Here is a 22,415-nt window from a genome sequence, read left to right as displayed (position 1 = left end):
AATGGCATGCTTAGAGCACTACTGAAAAGTGTTATTTACATGTGAAAAGTAAATGCCATATACTACATTTGCTATACGCCTATTGTTTACCTTTTGGTTGGTGACACTTTGATATCTTAATAATATCCAGGTTTTTAAGGGCAAATCCACAGATGAAACAATAACAAAATGGTCGCCCGGCCTCTATTTTGGTAAAAAGCTGAGGGATGGGCCTGGAGAAGTATAACCACTGTCAGATTAATAGACAGAGATATGGATGACCATCCAAGATATCCAAATTATTGTTTTAACCATGTTATGGGGCTATAAGGTGTTTGTTTACATTTACAATGTTTACAAACATTGGAGTAAAAGAAGCTTATATTTTGGGTTCTCATGGAGTGTGACAGATACATATAAACTCCCCAACCCTGAACGCAAGAAATGGGCCAGTACAAATTAATCAGGCCTCAATGTAGTTCCTAAATGCTTCTGACAGTATTTACAGGGGCCTGGCAGCCCCAGTCTGTGAGTGGGAACACCGGTGGTGGCGACACGGCAGTCTTACCCGATGAGGAGATTTGGACGTCTGCCAAGCTGGGCCTGTAAGGCCCCTGGGGTTACAGAGGATTCAGTGACTTAACCACTCACCAATACACTGCCAGTCCACAGGCCTCCACAGTATGCCCAAACTCCACCTTGAAAATCACTTTACCCCAAAACGGAGAGAGAGAAGGAAGGAAACGTAGTGAGTTACCATGACGAGGAAGTGAAGGGGAAAACACAAACAGAGGCGGGTGGCGCTAGGTCATCAGCCGTGAGAGGTTGACAGCTTCGCTGGCGATCCTGGCGCCTACCGTTGTGGTAGTACTTTGTCCCCCTCTCCCTCTACCAAGTATCTATGGCTGCCCCTCTCCATTCTTCCACTCCTCCTGAACCTTCCCCATCTTTTTTATCCCTCTACCCTGTTTGTCACAGTATGTTGGAAGTGGCCCACAAACAGGAAGACCACCTGTGGCAGGCCAGACTGTCACCTAAATGAGGGTAATGGCAGTAGTGTGTGTGTGTGTGTGTGTGTGTGTGTGTGTGTGTGTGTGTGTGTGTGTGTGTGTGTGTGTGTGTGTGTGTGTGTGTGTGTGTGTGTGTGTGTGTGTTTGTGTGTGTGTGCTTTTGTGTGTGTGTGGGTATGTGCGTTCGTGTGAGTGTGTGTGTGTGTCATTGTTTGTGTGTGTGTGTGTGTGTGTGTGTGTGTGTGTGTGTGTGTGTGTGTGTGTGTGTGTGAGTGTGTGTGTGTGTGTGTGTGTGTGTGATTTTGTTCCACACTGCAGCCTTACAGTATGAGCTCAGGAAAGGCCTGAAGGTTAGTGTAACATAGTAAATAAAGAAAAGGCTACCTTCCCATTTCGTATGTAAATAGCTAGAGAGTAATCAACATAAGTCTTTCAAGCACATACATAGTAAATAATATATCCATATTGAAGTCTATTGAAATGGCACAATTTCTACTGCACAGTGACTCACAGGGCAACCTGGAATATATGACACCACGTCTACTGTGGTACAGGACATCTCTACAAATGGAACTGGGTCACCAGTCAAATATTCATGGCCTTTGCTTCGCCAATGACTGCATGGGGATAAACCTCAGGACTGCATGGAGCTGCTTGCCAGTTGCACAGGCCCCAGTGCTGTGTGGCCTGTTTGGTTGAGTGTCTGTCATGGGATCTGTTGTCATGTGATAAGGTGACAGCAACTGGCTACACAGACACACTAAAACACACACAAACACACTAACACACTCACAAACACACTATCATCCATGCTCCTTCGCAATTTGACACATGGTCACTGCACGCATGCACTTTCCTCAACACAAGTCAACTGAGGACTCTCTCTCTCTCTCTCTTAAGGTCCTGGAGTGGCCTAGCCAGTCTCTAGACCTTAATCCCATAGAAAATCTGTGGAGGGAGCTGAAGGTTCGAGTTGCCAAACGTTAGCCTTGGAGCCTTTATGACTTGGAAAAGATCTGCAAAGAGGAGTGGGACAAAATCCCTCCTGAGATGTGTGCAAACCTGGTGGCCAACTACAAGAAACGTCTGACCTCTGTGATTGCCAACAAGGGTTTTGCCACCAAGTACTAAGTCATGTTTTGCAGAGGGGTCAAATACTTATTTCCCTCATTAAAATGCAAATCATTTTATAACATTTTTGACATGCGTTTTTCTGGATTTTTTGTTGTTATTCTGTCTCTCACTGTTCAAATAAACCTACTATTCAAATTATAGACTGATCATTTCTTTGTAAGTGGGAAAACGTAGAAAATCAGCAGGGGATCAAATACTTTTTTCCCCCACTGTATGTCTGGTAAACGCAACCGGTCGAACGACCAGATGGTACTCTGAAGTATCCATTATAACAAGCTACAACTACGAAAGACTGATCTCTGGTGGACAAAACCAGAGCCTTTCTGTAGACAATCTATCAAGCAGACGGACCGGCGATCGCAGAGGGACAACTAAGACATACACTCGTAAATATGTAAATTGCAATTTATTTTTCGAATGAGTGGTTGTTCTTGTTCAAAGTATTAACATTTCCATGAGTGTAGCTATCGACTGTATGCACGGGGGTCCACTCTGAGTTTCCCGCCCTTGAGCTGGCCCCACCGCTTTCCTTTGTCTACCAAGCCGTCATATCGGCTTAGGGCACTATGGACTTTTCAGTGTATCATGTCAGTAACCAATGTATAACTATTGTGTGTGTGCTTATGTAATTCTGTGATTGATTAGTTAGTTAGTAAACAAATAAGTAAGCCAATTTGTATATCACTGATTCATGATTACTGATGCTAGGGTTCGTGCAGATATCCAAGGATTTGCTACGTTCAGGAATGAGACTGATGAGGTAATACTACGTTAATAGAAGACTGTACCATAAACAACATTTTCCTGTGGTGCCCCGACTTCCTAGTTAATTACTATTCCATGATTAGTTTAATCATGGAATAATTACACATAGAGAATTGATTTGATAATATAACAGTCTTCACATTTAATGGCAGCAAACGCTACGACGCCGCTTTCCCACTCTATATTATTAAAGAATTTTCACAAATGCCTAAGAATTTTTCAAAATGTGAAAAAGACCATATCTAAGTGCTCGCTTGTTAGAAAATGTATTTAAAAAGTGTCATTCTTCCTGGGGGTGTATATGAGCAGATTTTAATAACATTTCATGTTGCTAAAATGCTGTCAGCTCCACTTTAAGACACTCTCAAGGTATGAACATTTGTGCACAGTTTGTTTTCAATGTTTTAACTTATCTTCCAGCTATAATTTGTACAGTTATTCAAAATAAAACGATGCAGAACATTACCTGCAATGTAGAATTTAAGAAACTTTCTCATATTTGGTGTACAGAATATCCTTCATAAACATACAGCTCTGTCTGGTGTGGTGACTAATGAAGTCAATGCTTCACATTAGAAGTTGTGAGTGGGCTAGGTTGGAACATGGCCGTGTGTGGTCAGATCTGGAGTGTATTCATTAGTCAGATTCAATTGCAAAACATTTAGTCTGTTGCAAAAGTTTTGCAATGGAAACTGTTTACCGTTTACTCTAGGAACCAAACGGAAGCAAACAAGTAAACAGAATGAAACGGAGAAGAACCTACCTGAATTGATCTAATAGAAACGTACATTTTGCAATGCAATCCGACTAATGAATATATATATACCTCTGTCATCCTCCCAGGTATGCCGGACTCCCCGCCAGCAGCTCCACCTGTCTAGACTGGAGAGCCCCCGTACCATAAGCAGATTCTGGAGGTGTGGCTCTTACAATGCTTACTGTGGGAGATGTCATAGAAATGTCAAGGTGTGCCTAGAAGAGCCGCCTCATCAACACTTGCTCTATGGAATGATCCCCAACACCCTACCTCTCCCTTCCTCCCACCTACCTCTCCCTCCCCTCACCTACCTCTCCCTCCCCTCACCTACCTCTCCCTTCCACCCACCTACCTCTCCCTTCCTCCCACCTACCTCTCCCTTCCTCCCACCTACCTCTCCCTCCCCTCACCTACCTCTCCCTTCCACCCACCCACCTACCTCTCCCTTCCACCCACCCACCTACCTCTTCCTCCACCCACCTACCTCTCCCTTCCACCCACCTACCTCTTCCTCCCCCACCTACCTCTCCCTCCCCTCACCTACCTCTCCCTTCCACCCACCTACCTCTCCCTTCCACCCACCTACCTCTCCCTCCCCTCACCTACCTCTCCTCCCCTCACCTACCTCTCCCTTCCACCCACCTACCTCTTCCTCCCCCCACCTACCTCTTCCTTCCCCCACCTACCTCTCCCTTCCTCCCACCTACATCTCCCTTCCCCCCACCTACCTCTCCCTCCCCCACCTACCTCTCCCTCCCCCCTACCTCTCCCTTCCCCCCACCTACTCCTCCCTTCCCCCCACCTACCTCTTCTTTTCTCCCACCTACCTCTCCGTCCCCACACCTAACTACCCACCTACCTCTCCCTCCCCCACCTACCTCTCCCACCTACCTCTCTCATTTCCCACACCTACCTCTCCCTTCCCCCGACCTCACCCCACCCCACCTACATCTACCAACCCCAACCCCATGAGTCTATTTACTCACCCGCTTGTTCGCCCGAAGCGACAGCATCCCCTCAACCCCCCACACCCCAGCCTCCTCCACTTAGACACCCCCATCCTTCCATTCCTCCATTCCCCCGTCCCTCCTATCATCTTCCTCAGAGATATGATGAGCCAGGAGCAACACATTCCCTCTCTTCCTGCTCTCCTCCCTCTTCTCTCCCGAGGCTGTTTGATTTATCCTCTCACCTCTTCCTCTTCTCCTTCTTTCATATTCCAGCATGCTTTTCTTCTTTTCTTCCGATCTCACTTCTCCTCAAGGTATCAGTGTGTGGTATCTCAGTCGCTGGAGTGAGTAGAGTCTCTTAAAAAATGGTATAGCTCATTAAGGGGTATGTGTGGATATGCCTAGTTTGTATTTTTAGTGGGTTTGTTTGTTCAGGCTGTGTTCTCTGTGTCTTATCCTCTCTGTTCCACTGTGGCGACCGGAAAACATAACTTTTTCTCCTGTATAACAACAGCACCCATGTGTCATGTTGAACATTGTGCTTTGTGAAAACAATATGCTAAATTCCCCTTCTGCGTTGCACATGGCATTAGCCCGAACCTACAAAACCAACCTTGAAATAGGGTTTTCTATTATCTGAGCAAAACTTTTGAGGCATACATTCTTCCCAAGTGGGATGTGGTGTTTTTCCACACATACTGTAGGATCTGACATTGTCTGCCTCTGCTCTGTTGATCACCTCTCTTCTCGCGTGACCCCTGACCATTGACCCAGGTCTCTCATCTTTCTCTCTGAAACAGAACACTGGCCACTTAAAATGGCCTGCATTTCTGTGCCATTTTGTCATTCATGCATCCAGGGAATGTGTTAGGCCATCTCTCAACCGGACAAAAAGACTAGGCTAGCAGCAGGCTAAAGGGAGCTCTCACTGTGCTTCCTGTGCTAGCTGGGCACAGACAGTAGACTACACCAAACTGTGGTGGTTTTAGGCTAAACTATGACAAAAAGGACGTGTGAGACCTGTAAAGGCGTCCTCATACATAGGTTCCGTTTGCTTCTAGCAAAACTCGGCTAGGCGAAGCGAATGTCTGTGCTCGCATACTCCCTTAAAAGACCTTCACTTGAAAAACAAGGGAAAAGTGGCAATATTACCGTTTTCCCCTCTTCAAACGCCATAGCAACAACACAGTCGGTAAACACTTCCTCTAAATAGTCAGAGTTAATCTTAGATAAATCAAGAAATCTATAATACATTGAAGTTTTTGACGAGGAGGTCTTTGTCGCACAATTTTACATCTAACTAAGATGTTTTGCTGCAGTATTTCTCAAGTGAAAAAATGTGCATGAAAACTAGTCATCTCTCATGGAACGACAACAAACACTTAACCCTTGTGAGGTGTTCATGTTTTTGTTATTTACCCAATGTTCGCGGGTCTGATGGTGTCACGTTCTTCATCGTCAGACGAAACAGAGAAATCATCGTCTGAGAAAGTGGACCAATACGCAGCAGGGTTATGTGTACTCATCTTCTTTATTTCTGGATAAGAAGGCAAACCGTAAACCAAAAACACGTACACAAGAAAATATCAAAATGAGGACGAACAGTTTCACAGGCTACAACAACTAGCAGTGTGAAATACAACTACCCACAATTAACAACCCCAAACACATACCTATATATAGGACTCTCAATCAGAGGAAAATAGAAACACCTGCCTCCAATTGAGAGTCCACACCCAAACCTAAACATAGAAAAACTAAACTAGACAGAACGTAGAAAATACAACCTAGAACACAAAACCCAGAACATACACCAAAACCCCATAATACATAAATAAAACACCCCTCTACAATACACATAACCCCCGAACCACATAAAACAAATACCCGCTGCCACGTCCTGACCAAACTCCAATACAAATAATACCTAAACTGGTCAGGACGTGACAGATGGACCCATAACATTATTGGGTTTTTAAATCAATACAGCCATAGCAATTTATGTAAAAATACTTATTGCTTAGATGTTGACTTATATAAATTACAAGCAATATAGACAACATACATGGTTAATATTTGCCATTTACCTCTGCTAGATCACATTTATCAATAGACGCGCTATTAGTTTTTTGAAATAAATTATAATCAAGACATGGGTGGAATAAATCATGATTATCTTGAAAAAAATACAAATGAAACAAGATTTTCATCACTATTCATGTTTATTGCTTTGAACTGAACAAATTTGAAGGACAAATCTTACATACAGTATTTTATGGAAATGATAAATGAGCTCCATTGAACACAAATTAAGGCCGGTCTACACACCACATGAGGGACAGTGTTTTACTGTGTGTGTGTTGCAAATGTATTTCTTGCACTTGATGCATGTGTACTGTGTCTCCCTGTTCTTCTTGGGTCCACAGCGCTTGTTCTTGTTGCTACCGGCTGCAATCTAGAATGATGAAAACAGGAATTTTACTAACATCTCACTCACTCACTCACTCACTCACTCACTCACTCACATATGTAGTTACAGTAGGCCAAGGTAGGAGAGTCAGACACACATATGCATCAACATCACTCACACTTATTGGAGTTGTTGGTTCTGTGGGCACCAGCATCCTCCTCCTGAATCCTCCTCACAATGGCTGCAGAAGCTGGGGTCCTTGGGATATGTAGCCTGCTCTGGATTTGAGGTCTTACCAATGCCTTGCCCAGCTCCTTGAGAAAGAGCCGTCTCCTCTGGAGCTACCCTCTGTTACAATATGGGTTCAATCTGTGATCATTTGTCATCCAGATGACAAATGCATTGTACGCCGAGATGTCCAAGATGTTGAAGGTTCTTTTGCAGCTGTAGCCAGTCACCAGCTTGTCTAAATTGTCCACCCCTCCTTTTGTGGCATTGTAATCCATTATGATTTCTGTTTTTTGATGTTCCTGGGCACAGATTCTCCCATCCCTACATCCCTATGCAGCGTACTCATGAGTACCACATTTTTTGCCCTGAACACAAACTTAGAGGAATTTATAGGCCTGTTCCGTGTATTCAACAGCTGAGGTGGGAGCTCTGGCTTGTTTTGCATACTGTTCCTACCGTAGTCAGATTCTTCTTGAGGAGCTCTTGTCAAAGCTTGTGCAAAGTAAAAAAGTAATCGCACCTACTTGTCCAACACTGACCTTATTGCAGCAAGCTTGTCTCAATTCCTTCGAGCTGGTCAGGTGTCTTGGTTATCAAAGTGGATAATCCTGGAAATAATGTGGACGTTTTCCAGAGACATTGTTGCACTGAAAAGTTATCTACCAGCTTCTGCATCCCACATGGATTCTGTGGATTCCCCATTGGATCTGAAAAAAACCCAGCAAGGATAAGAACCCCAAAGTACGCATGTAAATCAGTTTGGTCCATCTCCTTCCATCTTTCTCTAAAAACACGCCTTCCCTCCAAATTAGCGCAGCCCCGAATGATTTTATGGATGGTGTCTGGGATGAACAGTTCAAAATAATACTTTATGTCCTGCACATGAGTAACCGCCATCCGCGTCGGCCCTGGTTGCATCCGTATCACATTGGCAGCCATGTGGATTGGCTCATTCCCTGGGCAAGAAGACCATTCAATTTCACAATTTTTTGTAATCCATATTTCTCGTCCTGCAGGCTGCTGATGAGCTGCTTGCTGACGGGCTGGTCCTGGGGCTGGCTGAGGGTCAATCTCATCCTTTTCTTCCAACTCACTGTCAGACTCTGAAGTGACAGAGACATGATCCTCATATTCTGAAAATTCTTCATCTTCCATAGTGGAAGACGCTCCTTCCACGCTATAGCACAGTGTGCGCTCAATGAAAATGTGTTCCTTTATATGTTCTTCACAGAAAATGAGCCAAGGCCAATGAGCCTCAGCTTGAAAAAAATTATTAATTGTATAATTTTTATTTTAGTAAACATTGAAAATGGATCCCACAGCCCCGAACACCACACAAGGGTTAATTGAAGAATCCTGTCCATAGTTCCCACTCCTACTAGGAATGGTACTGTTGACCAATCACAGACGAAGAGGCGTAGACTTCGGCTACCGAACTTCGACTTGCCTCAAGAAAAAATGTTGTGTGTGCGAACAGCCCCACAAGAAAACCTTCCAAACACCAAAACAAACAAAAACATCCAAAATGTTCATGATAATACACGTGAACTTTTTCGACTGGGAAGTATGTGACAGGCTTAAAACTTCTTATGGATGGTGGCAGTATTGAGTCGCTTGGATGACTGACGTGCCCAGAGAAAATTGCCTGCTACTCACTCCCAGAAACTAAGATATGCATGTTATTAGTAGATTTGTAGAGAAAACACTCTGAAGTTTTATGTCTGTGAGTATAACAGAACTCATATGGCAGGCAAAAACCTGAGAAAAAAATCCAACCAGGAAGTGACTTGTTGTTTTTCTATCTAATCCCTGTTCAAACTACAGTGTCTGTGGGGTCATTTTGCACCTCCTAAGGCTTCCATTGGCTGTCAACAGCCTTTAGAAATGTGTTTCATCCGTCTACTGTTACTGGGCAGAGAATAGGAGCTCAGTCAATCAGGGGACTGCCTGGGAGCAGTGAGTTGTTTACTGCACGGGCACACTTGGCGTGCCGCTTCTTCTTTTTCTTCTGTAATGAATACGCTATTGTCCGGTTGGAATATTATCGACGTTTTATGTTAAAAAGACCCTAAGGATTGATTGTAAACATCATTTGACATGTTTCTACGAATGGTAATGGAACTATTTGGCTTTTTGTCTCTGGTTTTACGCTCACACATTATGCCTTTGGATAGTGATCTGAACGCGCGTACAAAACGGAGGTATTTGGACATAAATATGGAGTATTTCTAACAAAAATAAAATTTCTTGTGGGAGTCCTGGGAGTGCATTCCGACGAAGATCAGCAAAGGTAAGGGAAGATTTATAATACTAATTCTGAGTTAAGTTGACTCCAGAACTTGGCGGGTAACTGTATAGCTTGCTTTGATGGCTGAGCTCTGTACTCAGAATATTGAAAAATGTGCTTTCGCCGTAAAGCTATTTTCAAATCTGACACAGCGGTTGCATTAAGGAGGAGTATTTCTATAATTCTTTCAATAACTGTTGTAAAGTTTATCAAAGTTTATGAGTATGAGTATTTTTGTAAATTGATGTGCTCATTCACCAAAAGTTTTGGTGGGAATACATTTTCTGAACATCACGCGCCAATGTAAAATGGGGTTTATGGATATAAATATGAACTTTATCGAACAAAACTCACATGTATTTTGTAACATTGAGTCCTTGGAGTGTCATCTGATGAAGATCGTCAAAGGTTAGTGATTCATTTTAGCTGTATTTCTGTTTGTGACGCCTCTCCTTGCTTGGAAAATGGCTGTGTGGTTTTTCTTGTTTAGGTGCTGTCATAACATAATGTAATGTTTTGCTTTCGCTGTAAAGCCTTTTTGAAATTGGACACTGTGGTTAGATTAAGGAGAATCTTATCTTTAAAATGGTGTATAATACTTGTATGTTTGAGAAATTGAGAAATTTTAATTATGAGATTTTTGTTGTTTTGAATTTGCCGCCATGCACTTTCACTGGCTGTCGTCATATCGATCCCGCTAACGGGATTCAAGCCATAAGAAGTTAACCTGTTTAGGATAGGGGGCAGTATTTTCACGGCCGGATAAAAAACGTACCTGATTTAATCTGGTTATTACTCCTGCCCAGAAACTAGAATATGCATATAATTGTTTGATTTGGATAGAGAACACCCTAAAGTTTCTAAAACGGTTTGAATGGTGTCTGTGAATATAACGGAACTCATATGGCAGGCCAAAACCTGAGAAGATTCCATACAGGAAGTGCCCTCTCTGACTATTTCTTGGCCTTCTATAGCCTCTTTATCGAAAATAGAGGATCTCTGCTGTAACGTGACATTTTCTAAGGCTCCCATAGGCTCTCAGAAGGCGCCAGAACGGGGAATGATGACTCTGCAGTCCCTGGGCGAAAAACAGTAGGGGTTTTGGAAAATGGTCGTTCTGAGAACAATGAGACGAGCTCGCGCGTGCATGTGAAGACTCCATTTTCTATTTTCAGTGTTTGAACGAAAACAAGGTCTCCCGGTCGGAATATTATCGCTATTTTATGAGAAAAATTGCATAATAATTGATTTTAAAGAGCGTTTGACATGCTTCGAAGTACGGTAATGGAATATTTTGAATTTTTTTGTCACGATATGCGCCGGCGCGTCACCCTTCGGATAGTGTCTTGAACGCAAGAACAAAACACAGCTATTTGGATAGAACTATGGATTATTTGGAACCAAAACAACATTGGGTGTGCATTCTGACGAAGAACAGCAAAGGTATTCCAATTTTTCTTATAGTAAATCTGAGTTTGGTGAGTGCCAAACTAAATTCACCAGAAGTTTTCGGTGGGTATGCTAGTTCTGAACATCACATGCTAATGTAAAAAGCAGTTTTTTTATATAAATATGAACTTGATTGAACAAAACATGCATGTATTGTATAACATAATGTCCTAGGAGTGTCATCTGATGAAGATCATCAAAGGTTAGTGCTGCATTTAGCTGTGGTTTTGGTTTTTGTGACATTATATGCTAGCTTGAAAAATGGGTGTGTTATTATTTCTGGCTGGGTACTCTCCTGATATAATCTAATGTTTGACTTTCATTGTAAAGCCTTTTTGAAATCGGACAATGTGGTTAGATAAAGGAGAGTCTTGTTCTTAAAATGGTGTAAAATAGTCATATGTTTGAAAAATTGAAGTTTTGGGATTTTTGAGGAGTTTGTCATTCGTGCCACGCTCTATCATTGGATATTGGCGAGGCGTTCCGCTAGCGGCACATCTAGATGTAAGAGGTTAATGTGCTTCTTCTTGAGCCACTCCTTTGTTGCCTTGGCCGTGTGTTTTGGGTCATTGTCATGCTGGAATACCCATCCACGACCCATTTTCAATGCCTTGGCTGAGGGAAGGAGGTTTTCACCCAAGATTTGACGATACATGGCCCCGTCTATCGTCCCTTTAATGCGGTGAAGTTGTCCAGTCCCCTTAGCAGAAAAACACCCACAAAGCATAATGTTTCCACCTCCATGTTTGACGGTGGAGATGGTGTTCTTGGGGTCATAGGCAGCATTCCTCCTCCTCCAAACATGGCGAGTTGAGTTGATGTCAAAGAGCTCCATTTTGATGTCATCTGACCACAACACTTTCACCAGTTGTCCTCTGAGTCATTCAGGTGTTCATTGGCAGACTTCAGACGGGCCTGTATATGTATTCTTGAGCAGGGGGACCTTGCGGGCGCTGCAGGATTTCAGTCCTTCACGGCGTAGTGTGTTACCAATTGTTTTCTTGGTGACTATGGTCCCAGCTGCCTTGAGATCATTGACAAGATCCTCCCGTGTAGTTCTGGGCTGATTACTCACCGTTCTCATGATCATTGCAACTCCACGAGGTGAGATCTTGCATGGAGCCCCAGGTCGAGAGATATTGACAGTTATTTTGTGTTTCTTCCATTTGCGAATAATCGCACCAACTGTTGTCACCTTCTCACCAAGCTGTTTGGCGATGGTCTTGTAGCTGATTCCAGCCTTGTGTAGGTCTACAATCTTGTCCCTGACATCCTTGGAGAGCTCTTTGGTCTTGGCCATGGTGGAGAGTTTGGAATGTGATTGATTGATTGCTTCTGTGGACAGGTGTCTTTTTTACAAGTAACTAGCTGCGGTTAGGAGATCTCCCCTTAAGAGTGTGCTCCTAATCTCAGCTCGTTACCTGTATAAAAGACACCTGGGAGCCAGAAATCTTTCTGATTGAGAGGTGGTCAAATACTTATTTCCCTCATTAAAATGCAAATCAACTTATAACATTTTTGACATGCGTTTTTCTGGATATTTTTGTTGTTATTCTGTCTCTCACTGTTCAAATAAACCTACCATTAAAATTATAGACTGATCCTTTCTTTGTCAGTGGGCAAAAGTACAAAATCAGCAGGGGATCAAATACTTTTTCCCCCCACTGTAAGTACTTAAACAGCTGCAGCCTGAATAAAACACAGCTGGCAAGGAGGTGGTATTCAGAGTGGACTTCTAGTCCGACTCAGGAGACCATCCACTGCTTTCGAGTATATTACTTGCTCATGTTCATTCTCTGGATAATAAAGTAGATGAGCTCAGGGTGAGGATCTCCTTCCAGAGAGACATCAGGGATTGTAACATACTCTGATTCACAGAAACATGGCACTCTCGGAATATACTGTCCTCATCCATACAGCAAGCTGGGTTCTCAGTACATCGTGCAGACAGGAATAAAGAACTCTCCCTTGGAAGAAGAAAGGCAGGGGTGTATGTTTCATGATTAACTACTCATGGTGTGATTGTGATGACATACAGAAAACCAAGTCCTTTAGTTCACCCGACCTAGAATATCTCCCAATCAAATGCCGACCGTATTACCTCCCAAGAGAATTCTCTTTGGTTATAGTCAAATCTGTGTTTATCAAGCCGATACCACAAACTACACTGGAATTTATGCAAACTGGAAACCACATATCCTGAGGCCACATTTATTGTAGCTGTGGATTTTAACAAAGCAAATTTGAGGAAAACACTACAGAGGTACTAGCAACACATTGACTGTAGTACTCGCAACTGGAAAAACATTGGACCACGAATACACGGATATGGTGAGTTCATCAGGAAGTGTATAGGAGATGTTGTACACACTGTGACTATTAAAACCTACCCAAACCAGAAACCGTGGCTAGATAAAACTGAAAGCGCGAACCACTGTATATAACCATGGCAAGAAATATGGCAGAATAAAAACAGTGTAGTTATTCCCTCTGTAAAGCAATCAAACAGGCAAAACATCAGTACAGAGACAAAGTGGAGTCGCAATTCAACTGCTCAGACATGAGACGTATGTGGCAGGGTCTACAGACAATCACGGACTACAAGAAAAAAACAGCTAAACACCTTCTTTGAGGATAACACAGTGCCACCAATGCGACCCGCTACCAAGGACTGTGGGCTCTCCTTCTCTGTGGCCAGCGCAAGTAAGACATTTAAGTGTGTTAACCCTAGCAAGGCTGCCAGCCCAGACTGCATCCTTAGGCCACGTCCTCAGAGCATGCATAGACCAGCTGGCTGGAGTGTTACGGAAATATTCTATCTCTCCCTATCCCCATCTGCTGTCCCCATTTGCTTCAAGATGTCCACCATTGTTCCTGAAAGCAAAGGTAACTGAACTGAATGACTATCACCCCGTAGCACTCACTTCTGTCATCAGGAAGTGCTTTGAGAAGCTAGTTAAGGATCATATCACCTCTGCCTTACCTGACACCCTAGACCCACTCCAATTTGCTTACCGCCCCAATAGATCCACAGGCGATACAATCGCCATCGCATTGCACTCTGCCCTATCCCATCTGGGCAAGAGGAGGAATACCTATGTAAGAATGCTGTTCATTGACTGTAACTCAGCATTCAACACCATAGAACCTTCGAAGCTCTTTGTTAAGCTCGGGGCCCTGGGACTGAACCCCACCCTGTGCAACTGACTTCCTGTCGGGCCACCCCCAGGTGGTGAAGGTAGGAAACAACACCTCCACTTCGCTGATACGCAACACAGGGGCCCCACAAGGGGCCTGCGTGGCCACACACGCCTCCAACTCAATCAATACGTTTTCAGATGACACAACAGTAGTAGGCCTGATTACAAACAACGACGAGACAGCCTACAGGGAGGAGGTGACGGTCCTGGGTGAGTGGTGCCAGGAATATAACCTCTCACTTCACGTCAACAAAACAAAGGAGCTGATCTTGGAAACAGCAGAACGAGCATGCCCCTATCCAAATCTATGGGACCGCAGTGGAAAAGGTGGAAAACTTCAAGTTCCTCAGCTTACACATCACTGATGATCTGGAGTGGTCCACCCACGCAGACAGCGTGGTGAAGAAGGCGCAACAGCGCCTCTTCAACTTCAGGAGGCTGAAGAAATTTGGCTTGGCCCCTAAAACCCTCACAAACTTTTACACATGCACAATTAAGAGCATCCGGTCGGTCTGTTTCACCGTCTGGTACGGCAACTGCACCACCCGCAACTGCAGGGATCTCCAGAGGGTGGTGCGGTCTGCCCAACGCATCACCGGGGGCAAACTACCTGCGACTCACAGCACCCGGTGTCACAGGAAGGCCATAAAGATCATCAAGGACATCAACCACCACCCGAGCCACGGCCTGTCTACCCTGCTATCATCCTGAAGGCAAGGTCAGTACAGGTGCATCAAAGCTGGGACTATCTCAAGGCCATCAGACTATTAAATAGCCATCATTAGCCGGCTTCCAAACCGGTTACCCAACCCTGCACCGTAGAGGCTGCTGTCCTATTTACATAGACATGGAATCACTGGCCACTTTAATAATGGAACCCTAGTCCCTATAATAATGTTTAAATAATGTTTACATACTGCTTTACTCATCTAATATGCATATACTGTATTCTATTTTACTGTATTTTAGTCAATGCCACTCCGACATTACTCAATCTAATATTTATATATTTCTTAATTCCATTATTTTACTTTTAGATTTGTGTGTATTGTTGTGACTTGTAAGATACTACTGCACTGTTGGAGCTAGGAACACAAGCATTTCGCTACACTCGCAATATCATCTGCTAAAAATGTGTATGTGACCAATAAAATTTGATTTGATTTGACTTGTGATCATTGACCTTGCTAGTTTGTTTGTATTGACATTCCCAGCCTTAGTCACATTCGTCCATTTTTGTCCAAAATATTCAGTCAGTGAAACTGAAATAGTACATCCTGAATGGAGGCAGCAAACAATGTACCAGATCAGCTGTGATTTACAACCTGATAGCAATATTTTTTGGACTACCAAGATATATATTGGTGAATTATATTAATCATGCATTGAACTGCATCCATCTATTCTGTCAAAAATGCCTTACTGTACATCATGGAATAGTGAGTGTTCCAAATCTGCAAAGTAGCTAAAACGCTGTCAGTTCCACTATAAAAGTGAAATGTGTCCATGTCCCACTGCATGTATTCTACATAGGCCTGTCCATAAAACCTCAGCAGTCTTTACACAAGCTAATTCTAGCACAATTTGTTCCAAAACATAATTTTCTCAATTGGCAAATATTAAGTTGGAATGTAAAATCCTAAGATCTCTGTACATATCTTGTCCTCCATGACTGATCTTATATCCATTTAGTTTAATTTATTTGCTTCCTGTTTTGACTGTGTTCTCGCTGGAATGTGGTCAAGTCTTTCACGGTAAGACATCCAAAAGCAGGAAGCAAATTTAACCTAGCAATTTACAATGCTAATACCTATTTCAGAAAGTATATTCATTTTCAATTTCAGACAATATATTACCTGTAAAAAATATAAGGCAATGTTTATTTGACCCCCTTTCAAACAGCCCCTTATTTACCATTTTCTTGCAGGTATATTCCCTTTTATACCTATCAGTTTTATACACAATGCTGAAACATCAATCCATGTCAGTGCCACATTTTCATTTGTGCCAAAATCTAAATGAAAGAAAAGTTATCTTGCAAATTCAGGCTATGGTGTGAAATAGGCTTTTAGAAGTGTCATCTTTATACATTAATGCCGTCTTAGGTGTACTTTGGTGTGCTTATCAATGCAAAAGCACCTTTTTTCCCACTCCTATATATTTATTTGTTATTATGTCATACAAAAGTGTTATATTGTGTGAAGTTTAAAATGCATTCTGTCATTACTAAATGTGTATTGATATATATGCTGTAAAATATATATTTTAACATGACTATATTTAACAGACAAAAAAACATTTTATTAATACAATATTTAATTAGTAATCTTCCTCAAATGAAGGGGATGATGATTCAATCTTTGCAAAAGGGAAGGAATCTGATTTCCTTGGTCCTCGACTCGCGTCTCAGTCATTTCATTCAGGATAAGCGGAGTTAGCCGTGAGTTAGCCTGCACCCGGGGCAGCTTAGTTCTGAAGGATTCTTTGCCATAGAAATCTTTGGAGGCTGCTGAGGGGAAGACGGCTCACAATAATGGCTGGAATGGAATGAATGGAATGGCATCAAATACATGGAAACCATGTATTTGATGTATTTAATACCGTTACACTGATTCCACTCCAGCCATTACCATGAGCCCGTCCTCCCCAATTTAGTTGCCACCAACCTCCTGTGATAGAAATGTACATGGCTAAAAGGTGAGCCTCTTCGTATGCCCGGTTATGCCGAGTTGAACTCAGAGTTGACCAGAGTTACCTCGCTAACTCCTCAAACCTGCTTTGTAGGATACCCTTAGGTCTTTAGTTGGGATTTATTTGTTCTTGTTTTGACCACCTACCCCTTTCAGATACACAACAAATATCAGGCAAAAAGAAGCAGGCATGGTAAATTAGTGGGATTTCGGTCTGTGTATGAAACAGAGATTAATAGATTAAAAGATGATCTATATATGGACAAGATACTGGACTGACCGCTCTAACAATGGGAATGCATTTCTGCAAAGGCTAAAGGCATGCAAGAGGAGATATGCCAATGAGAGGGCAGATATGCCTGTGAATAACAGGCATATCTGATATTAAAAAAAAATCTCAAAGTTTGCGGAATGCAACTTCAGTCCACTTAGAGTACATCAGGACATTCGTAACAACATAATCATCACAAAACTTTTATTAGATCAAGTGAGCCTCAAGTAACAAATTAGCAATTACATTTCATGTTGACCACATTAGATACTCGCTCATGGACCTCCAAACAAAAAAATCCCCACTTCCACTAACACTGTATTTTCTTGGGGACAGTTTTGGGGGCAGAGTCAAGCCTCTTGCTTTACCACTTCCTCTCAGATTAAACACACTGTATATGATTTCAAGGATAGAGAACAAGAACGCTTAGCTTAGAAGTACACCTTTAAACCATAATTTTGTAACTGACGTTTTAGCATATCTGAAATCATTTTCGGGAAGAATTGTGCCAGAATGAACTGGTGCAAATGATTTTCTTTCCTGCTGGGAATCAAGACTTCAGAGGTTTTTATGGAATAAATTCAGTGGGACATGGACAGCTCAACTTTAGGACACTCGAAAGGTATGAAAACCTATAAGGTAAACAATGTCTTTCCATTCCTTCCCCTGGTCATGAATTCGTATTTGTTGATCTATTCAGACCATATATAGAAGACACAGTAAAAGCACTCATCTTATATCCAACGTGGGAGCGAACATAAACAGACTACTGGGCAATATAGAACATCTCTTTCTGCCAGCTCTCTGGCAACAATACCTCTTATTCACAACATTAACAAACTCAAAATGGCCACCATGAGCGCACCACTAAGGCTACCCCATCCTACCCTGGGCCCACTCTGAGGAATCATTGGAAGACTTTAGCCTGGCAGGGTGTACGCACAAATCGTCTTTGTTTTGAACTGTTTTTTTTTTTTTTACATCTAATTACAGAGGGACATTTTCTTTGTTGTTGTTTAAACTGCTTTCATGACTGTTTTAATTTCTTCTGCGGCCTGGGCGTTTGCTCCCACCCAAACCCTGCCTAATGGCTGAGAGTGCTGAGCAGGCAGATATGGACCCATAACGTTAACCCAGGAATTTACCCAGCGCAGTTCATTACAGAAAGCCCCGTGAAGAACACTGAGGCGTCTGTGGACACTCTATGCTGTTTTACTCACTGACATGTTGAAGAATATTTCAATCTGATTTTCCAAGCCCCATGAGGACTGTAAAGTGGCATGTATTGGTGAAGGATACAGTAAAAGGTAGGAGAATGACGGGACTAACTACCAGGGGCTGATCTGATCATTAACTTATTCATCAGCGTTATTACAGATTGTGTAAAAGTAATGCAAGTGCCGTTTTCCTTTTACTCTTACTTTATTTAGCTGTTGGGAAACATCAAACTAACACAAACTTAGCAATGACACACAATAATTATATATATTAAAAGAGTAATGGAAAATATTCAGCTCTTCATAGACTACTGTAAGTGCCTGGCTGGTTACATCAAAGACACTGTGAAAAAATAAACAATTAACCATGGACTGGGAATATGTTCATAAATAATGCATTTCTCTTTTCTCTTAGAAAATAAGTTCTGCAATGAGTAACCTTATATAGATCTAAAAGTTTTCATGCTGTGAATTGACACACAAGATATTAGCCTTTCCCCTACAGGCCACCTCCAGAGAAGAATGAAGGAATGCCAATGACATTTGTGAAAAAGCAAACAGACACAGAGAAACTTAGGAACAAAAGTTATATGCCAGCACTTGTATTTGATAAGTAATTTGCGAGGGAGAGAAAAGTCTTAAATCAAATTACCGAGATCACTACTCATCGTAATAATGTCTTCTTTGTGATATTTAGCATCTTTCTCACTCGGGTAATGGTTGTTTTTATATACTTTCAATGCATTCATTTCTGTGAGTTACATGAAAGTAAGTAGAACTGATTTCAAGCATCATTGCCATTACATATAGCAACAGATAATATCAACAATAGATTATTTCCATTCAAAATATGAGCTAAGTCAAACACACAGACACACAGACAGACAAACAGACAGACAGACAGACAGACAGACAGACAGACAGACAGACAGACAGACAGACAGACAGACAGACAGACAGACAGACAGACAGACAGACAGACAGACAGACAGACAGACAGACAGACAGACAGACAGACAGACAGACAGACAGACAGACAGACAGACAGACAGACACTGACACCAGGAGCAGGCAAAGCAGGTTGCCATAGCTGTGGGAGCAGAGGGGCAGCAGGCAGGGAGCAGGGGGAAGTTGCCCGCCTGTCCGTCACCGTGCTATCAGAGCGCTATCTGTGCCAGACGCCCACAGCCCTGCAGCACCACAGAGATACATTCCAGGATCCAGGAACGCCGCGGGAAACAGAACAGGGTCCCGGGAGAGGTGTGAGAACGTCACTGTGTACAGGGGCCACCTAACGCTGAGCACACACACTCTCAGACACCAGCACCAACACAGAGACGCCACACAACTGTCACTCCGCCACTCCTACATCAAGCAGACGCTTTTAGAAGGCTGATATGGCGTCAAAGATGGGTGGGCTCATATTTAATGATTGAGAACAAACTAGACTTTAATTGTATTGATAAGATGTATATTCAATTGTGCAAACATTATGCTATGTAGAGGACAGCATTCGATAAAGATAAGTTTTGATCAAAATAGGTTTACTAATGGCAAGCTGTATCTGTAGCAGCTTCATCAGATAGAGAGAGAGAGAGTGAAGAAGTTTTGGTTCAGCCTGTCTGTATGGACGCGTACTCCCAGGCCTGGCTACTCATCCACTCTATAGCAGTGGCAGCAACAGCAACAAGGTGAGGGAAGAGAGGCACAACTGGATTGTCTGAGAGGTCAGAGGCAGAGCCGTAATGTCAGTCTCTCTCATAATTTCTCACCCACTCGCCTGTCTCTGTCTCTCCGTGCTTGGACAGAAGTCTGTGTGTGTGTGTGTGTGTGTGTGTGTGTGTGTGTGTGTGTGTGTGTGTGTGTGTGTGTGTGTGTGTGTGTGTGTGTGTGTGTGTGTGTGTGTGTGTACGTGCGCTTGCATGTGTATCCATGTGTGTCTTCCCTCTCTGATGAGTCAGGCCAAATATTCGCCTGCTTGTTTGTTTGGGATTTGTGGGCATCTCCCCAAAAACATAGTACAAAAATGTAAAAAAAGCAAATGAAAAACAGTCATGTTGTTCAATATTTGGAAGCCTTGAGACTGTCTACTCAAATATTGCCCCATTGGCTGTTAGGAGTGAGAGAGGAACAGAACTTACACTCAGACTGACAGTGAGATCTCTGTCGCAGCCCAACGGTCTGTTTATCCGTCTGCTTGCTGGTTTATCTGACTGTCAAATTATCCCTCTCCGCAAACATGGCGTCGTGAGCTGGCTCTTAGAGGTTCTTTACTCAGGCCAAATATTCCCATTGGTCAACCCGGAGTGGTGCATTAACTTACAGTAGGCCTCTCTCACGCCAGGTAGCGCATCCTATTTGGATTGGATTACCTCAGTATGAATGTTATGCTGTCAAATGTCATCTAATATTAGCTAGGTTTTCTAATTATTCGGTTGCAACATGTTTATCATCTGATCTGTAAGAGGGTAGTTTGCAAATGACAGTATGGTATCTATTAACATTGACTAATAAGAGTTCATACGGTACACTAACTCATAACATTAGTTGCACAGTTTTAAAAAAAGAACAAAACGTGTTCAGCGAAAGCCAAGGTGTGCACAGTAGGTTTCTTCTCAATGCTTGGCCTCCTCCAAACATTATGAGCCTGTTCAGCTGCCATTTTCACTCCAGCCACAGTATATACAACAAATTACACCGGTTAGCTTTGCGAGTGACAGAAGCTTTCATTAAAATCAGATCAGCGCGGATGAAAATATCCTCTGTTGAAAATCTCGATTCCACGCGGGTTACACAGCAAATAGACGGCAAACATAAATACATGGGCTATCAGTGCAATGATTCATAGATGCCTGAGCAGTTTGTCGTAAAGTATCAAAATGATCTCTCTTTACCCCGAAAGCCAAGGTGAATACCATGTCTCTCCCCCGCTGCGTGATAAATCGATGCAATATGCACCATGTAGGAATTCATCATAAGAATTTTTAAACGGATCCAAACAAATAAAAACAGTAACTCACATTTAAAGGCCTTTATGGTGATTAAAAGATTTGGCAAAATGGTCTAACCAGAATAAATTATTTTTATACACGCTGCAATGAAGCCGTACCCGACTGTGTGTGTATTGGGTGCCGGCCAGAGCATAAAAATTCACTTCCATTTAACTTCAGAAATGGTTGCTAAGGAGTTGGTGTATTGACCAAACATCTCATTCACTGCCATTCAGTGAATGGGCATGAATTGTCACAAGCGCCTTATTCATTGCCCCTGACACGCTCTGTAAGAACATAAACACAGGATGTGACATGTGTAAGTAGACACCTTCTGTTCTACCCCAGAGAAACCGTTAGTCACTTTAAAAAAAACAAAGAGTTTCCAGTTAACCCATTTGTCTACCCTTCGCTTCAATTAGGTGTATCAGCCAAGCTTCTTCACTAGCCTTACTCTAGATTATACTGTATATCCAAGCCTTTTCAATAGCCTATCCATATTCCCAACTACAGTACAGCCAAGCCACTTTACTAGCCTAGCTGTATTCCCAACTACAGTACAGCCAAGCCACTTTACTAGCCTAGCTGTATTCCCAACTACAGTACAGCCAAGCCACTTTACTAGCCTAGCTGTATTCCCAACTATAGTACAGCCAAGCCACTTTACTAGCCTAGCTGTGTTCCCAACTACAGTACAGCCAAGCCACTTCACTAGCCTAGCTGTATTCCCAACTATAGTACAGCCAAGCCACTTTACTAGCCTAGCTGTATTCCCAACTACAGTACAGCCAAGCCACTTTACTAGCCTAGCTGTATTCCCAACTATAGTACAGCCAAGCCACTTTACTAGCCTAGCTGTATTCCCAACTACAGTACAGCCAAGCCACTTTACTAGCCTAGCTGTATTCCCAACTATAGTACAGCCAAGCCACTTTACTAGCCTAGCTGTATTCCCAACTACAGTACAGCCAAGCCACTTTACTAGCCTAGCTGTATTCCCAACTATAGTACAGCCAAGCCACTTTACTAGCCTAGCTGTATTCCCAACTACAGTACAGCCAAGCCACTTTACTAG

This window comes from Salmo trutta, chromosome 27, assembly GCF_901001165.1.
Source record: "Salmo trutta chromosome 27, fSalTru1.1, whole genome shotgun sequence".
NCBI lineage: Eukaryota > Metazoa > Chordata > Actinopteri > Salmoniformes > Salmonidae > Salmo > Salmo trutta.
Note: the sequence above shows the minus strand (reverse complement) of the source record.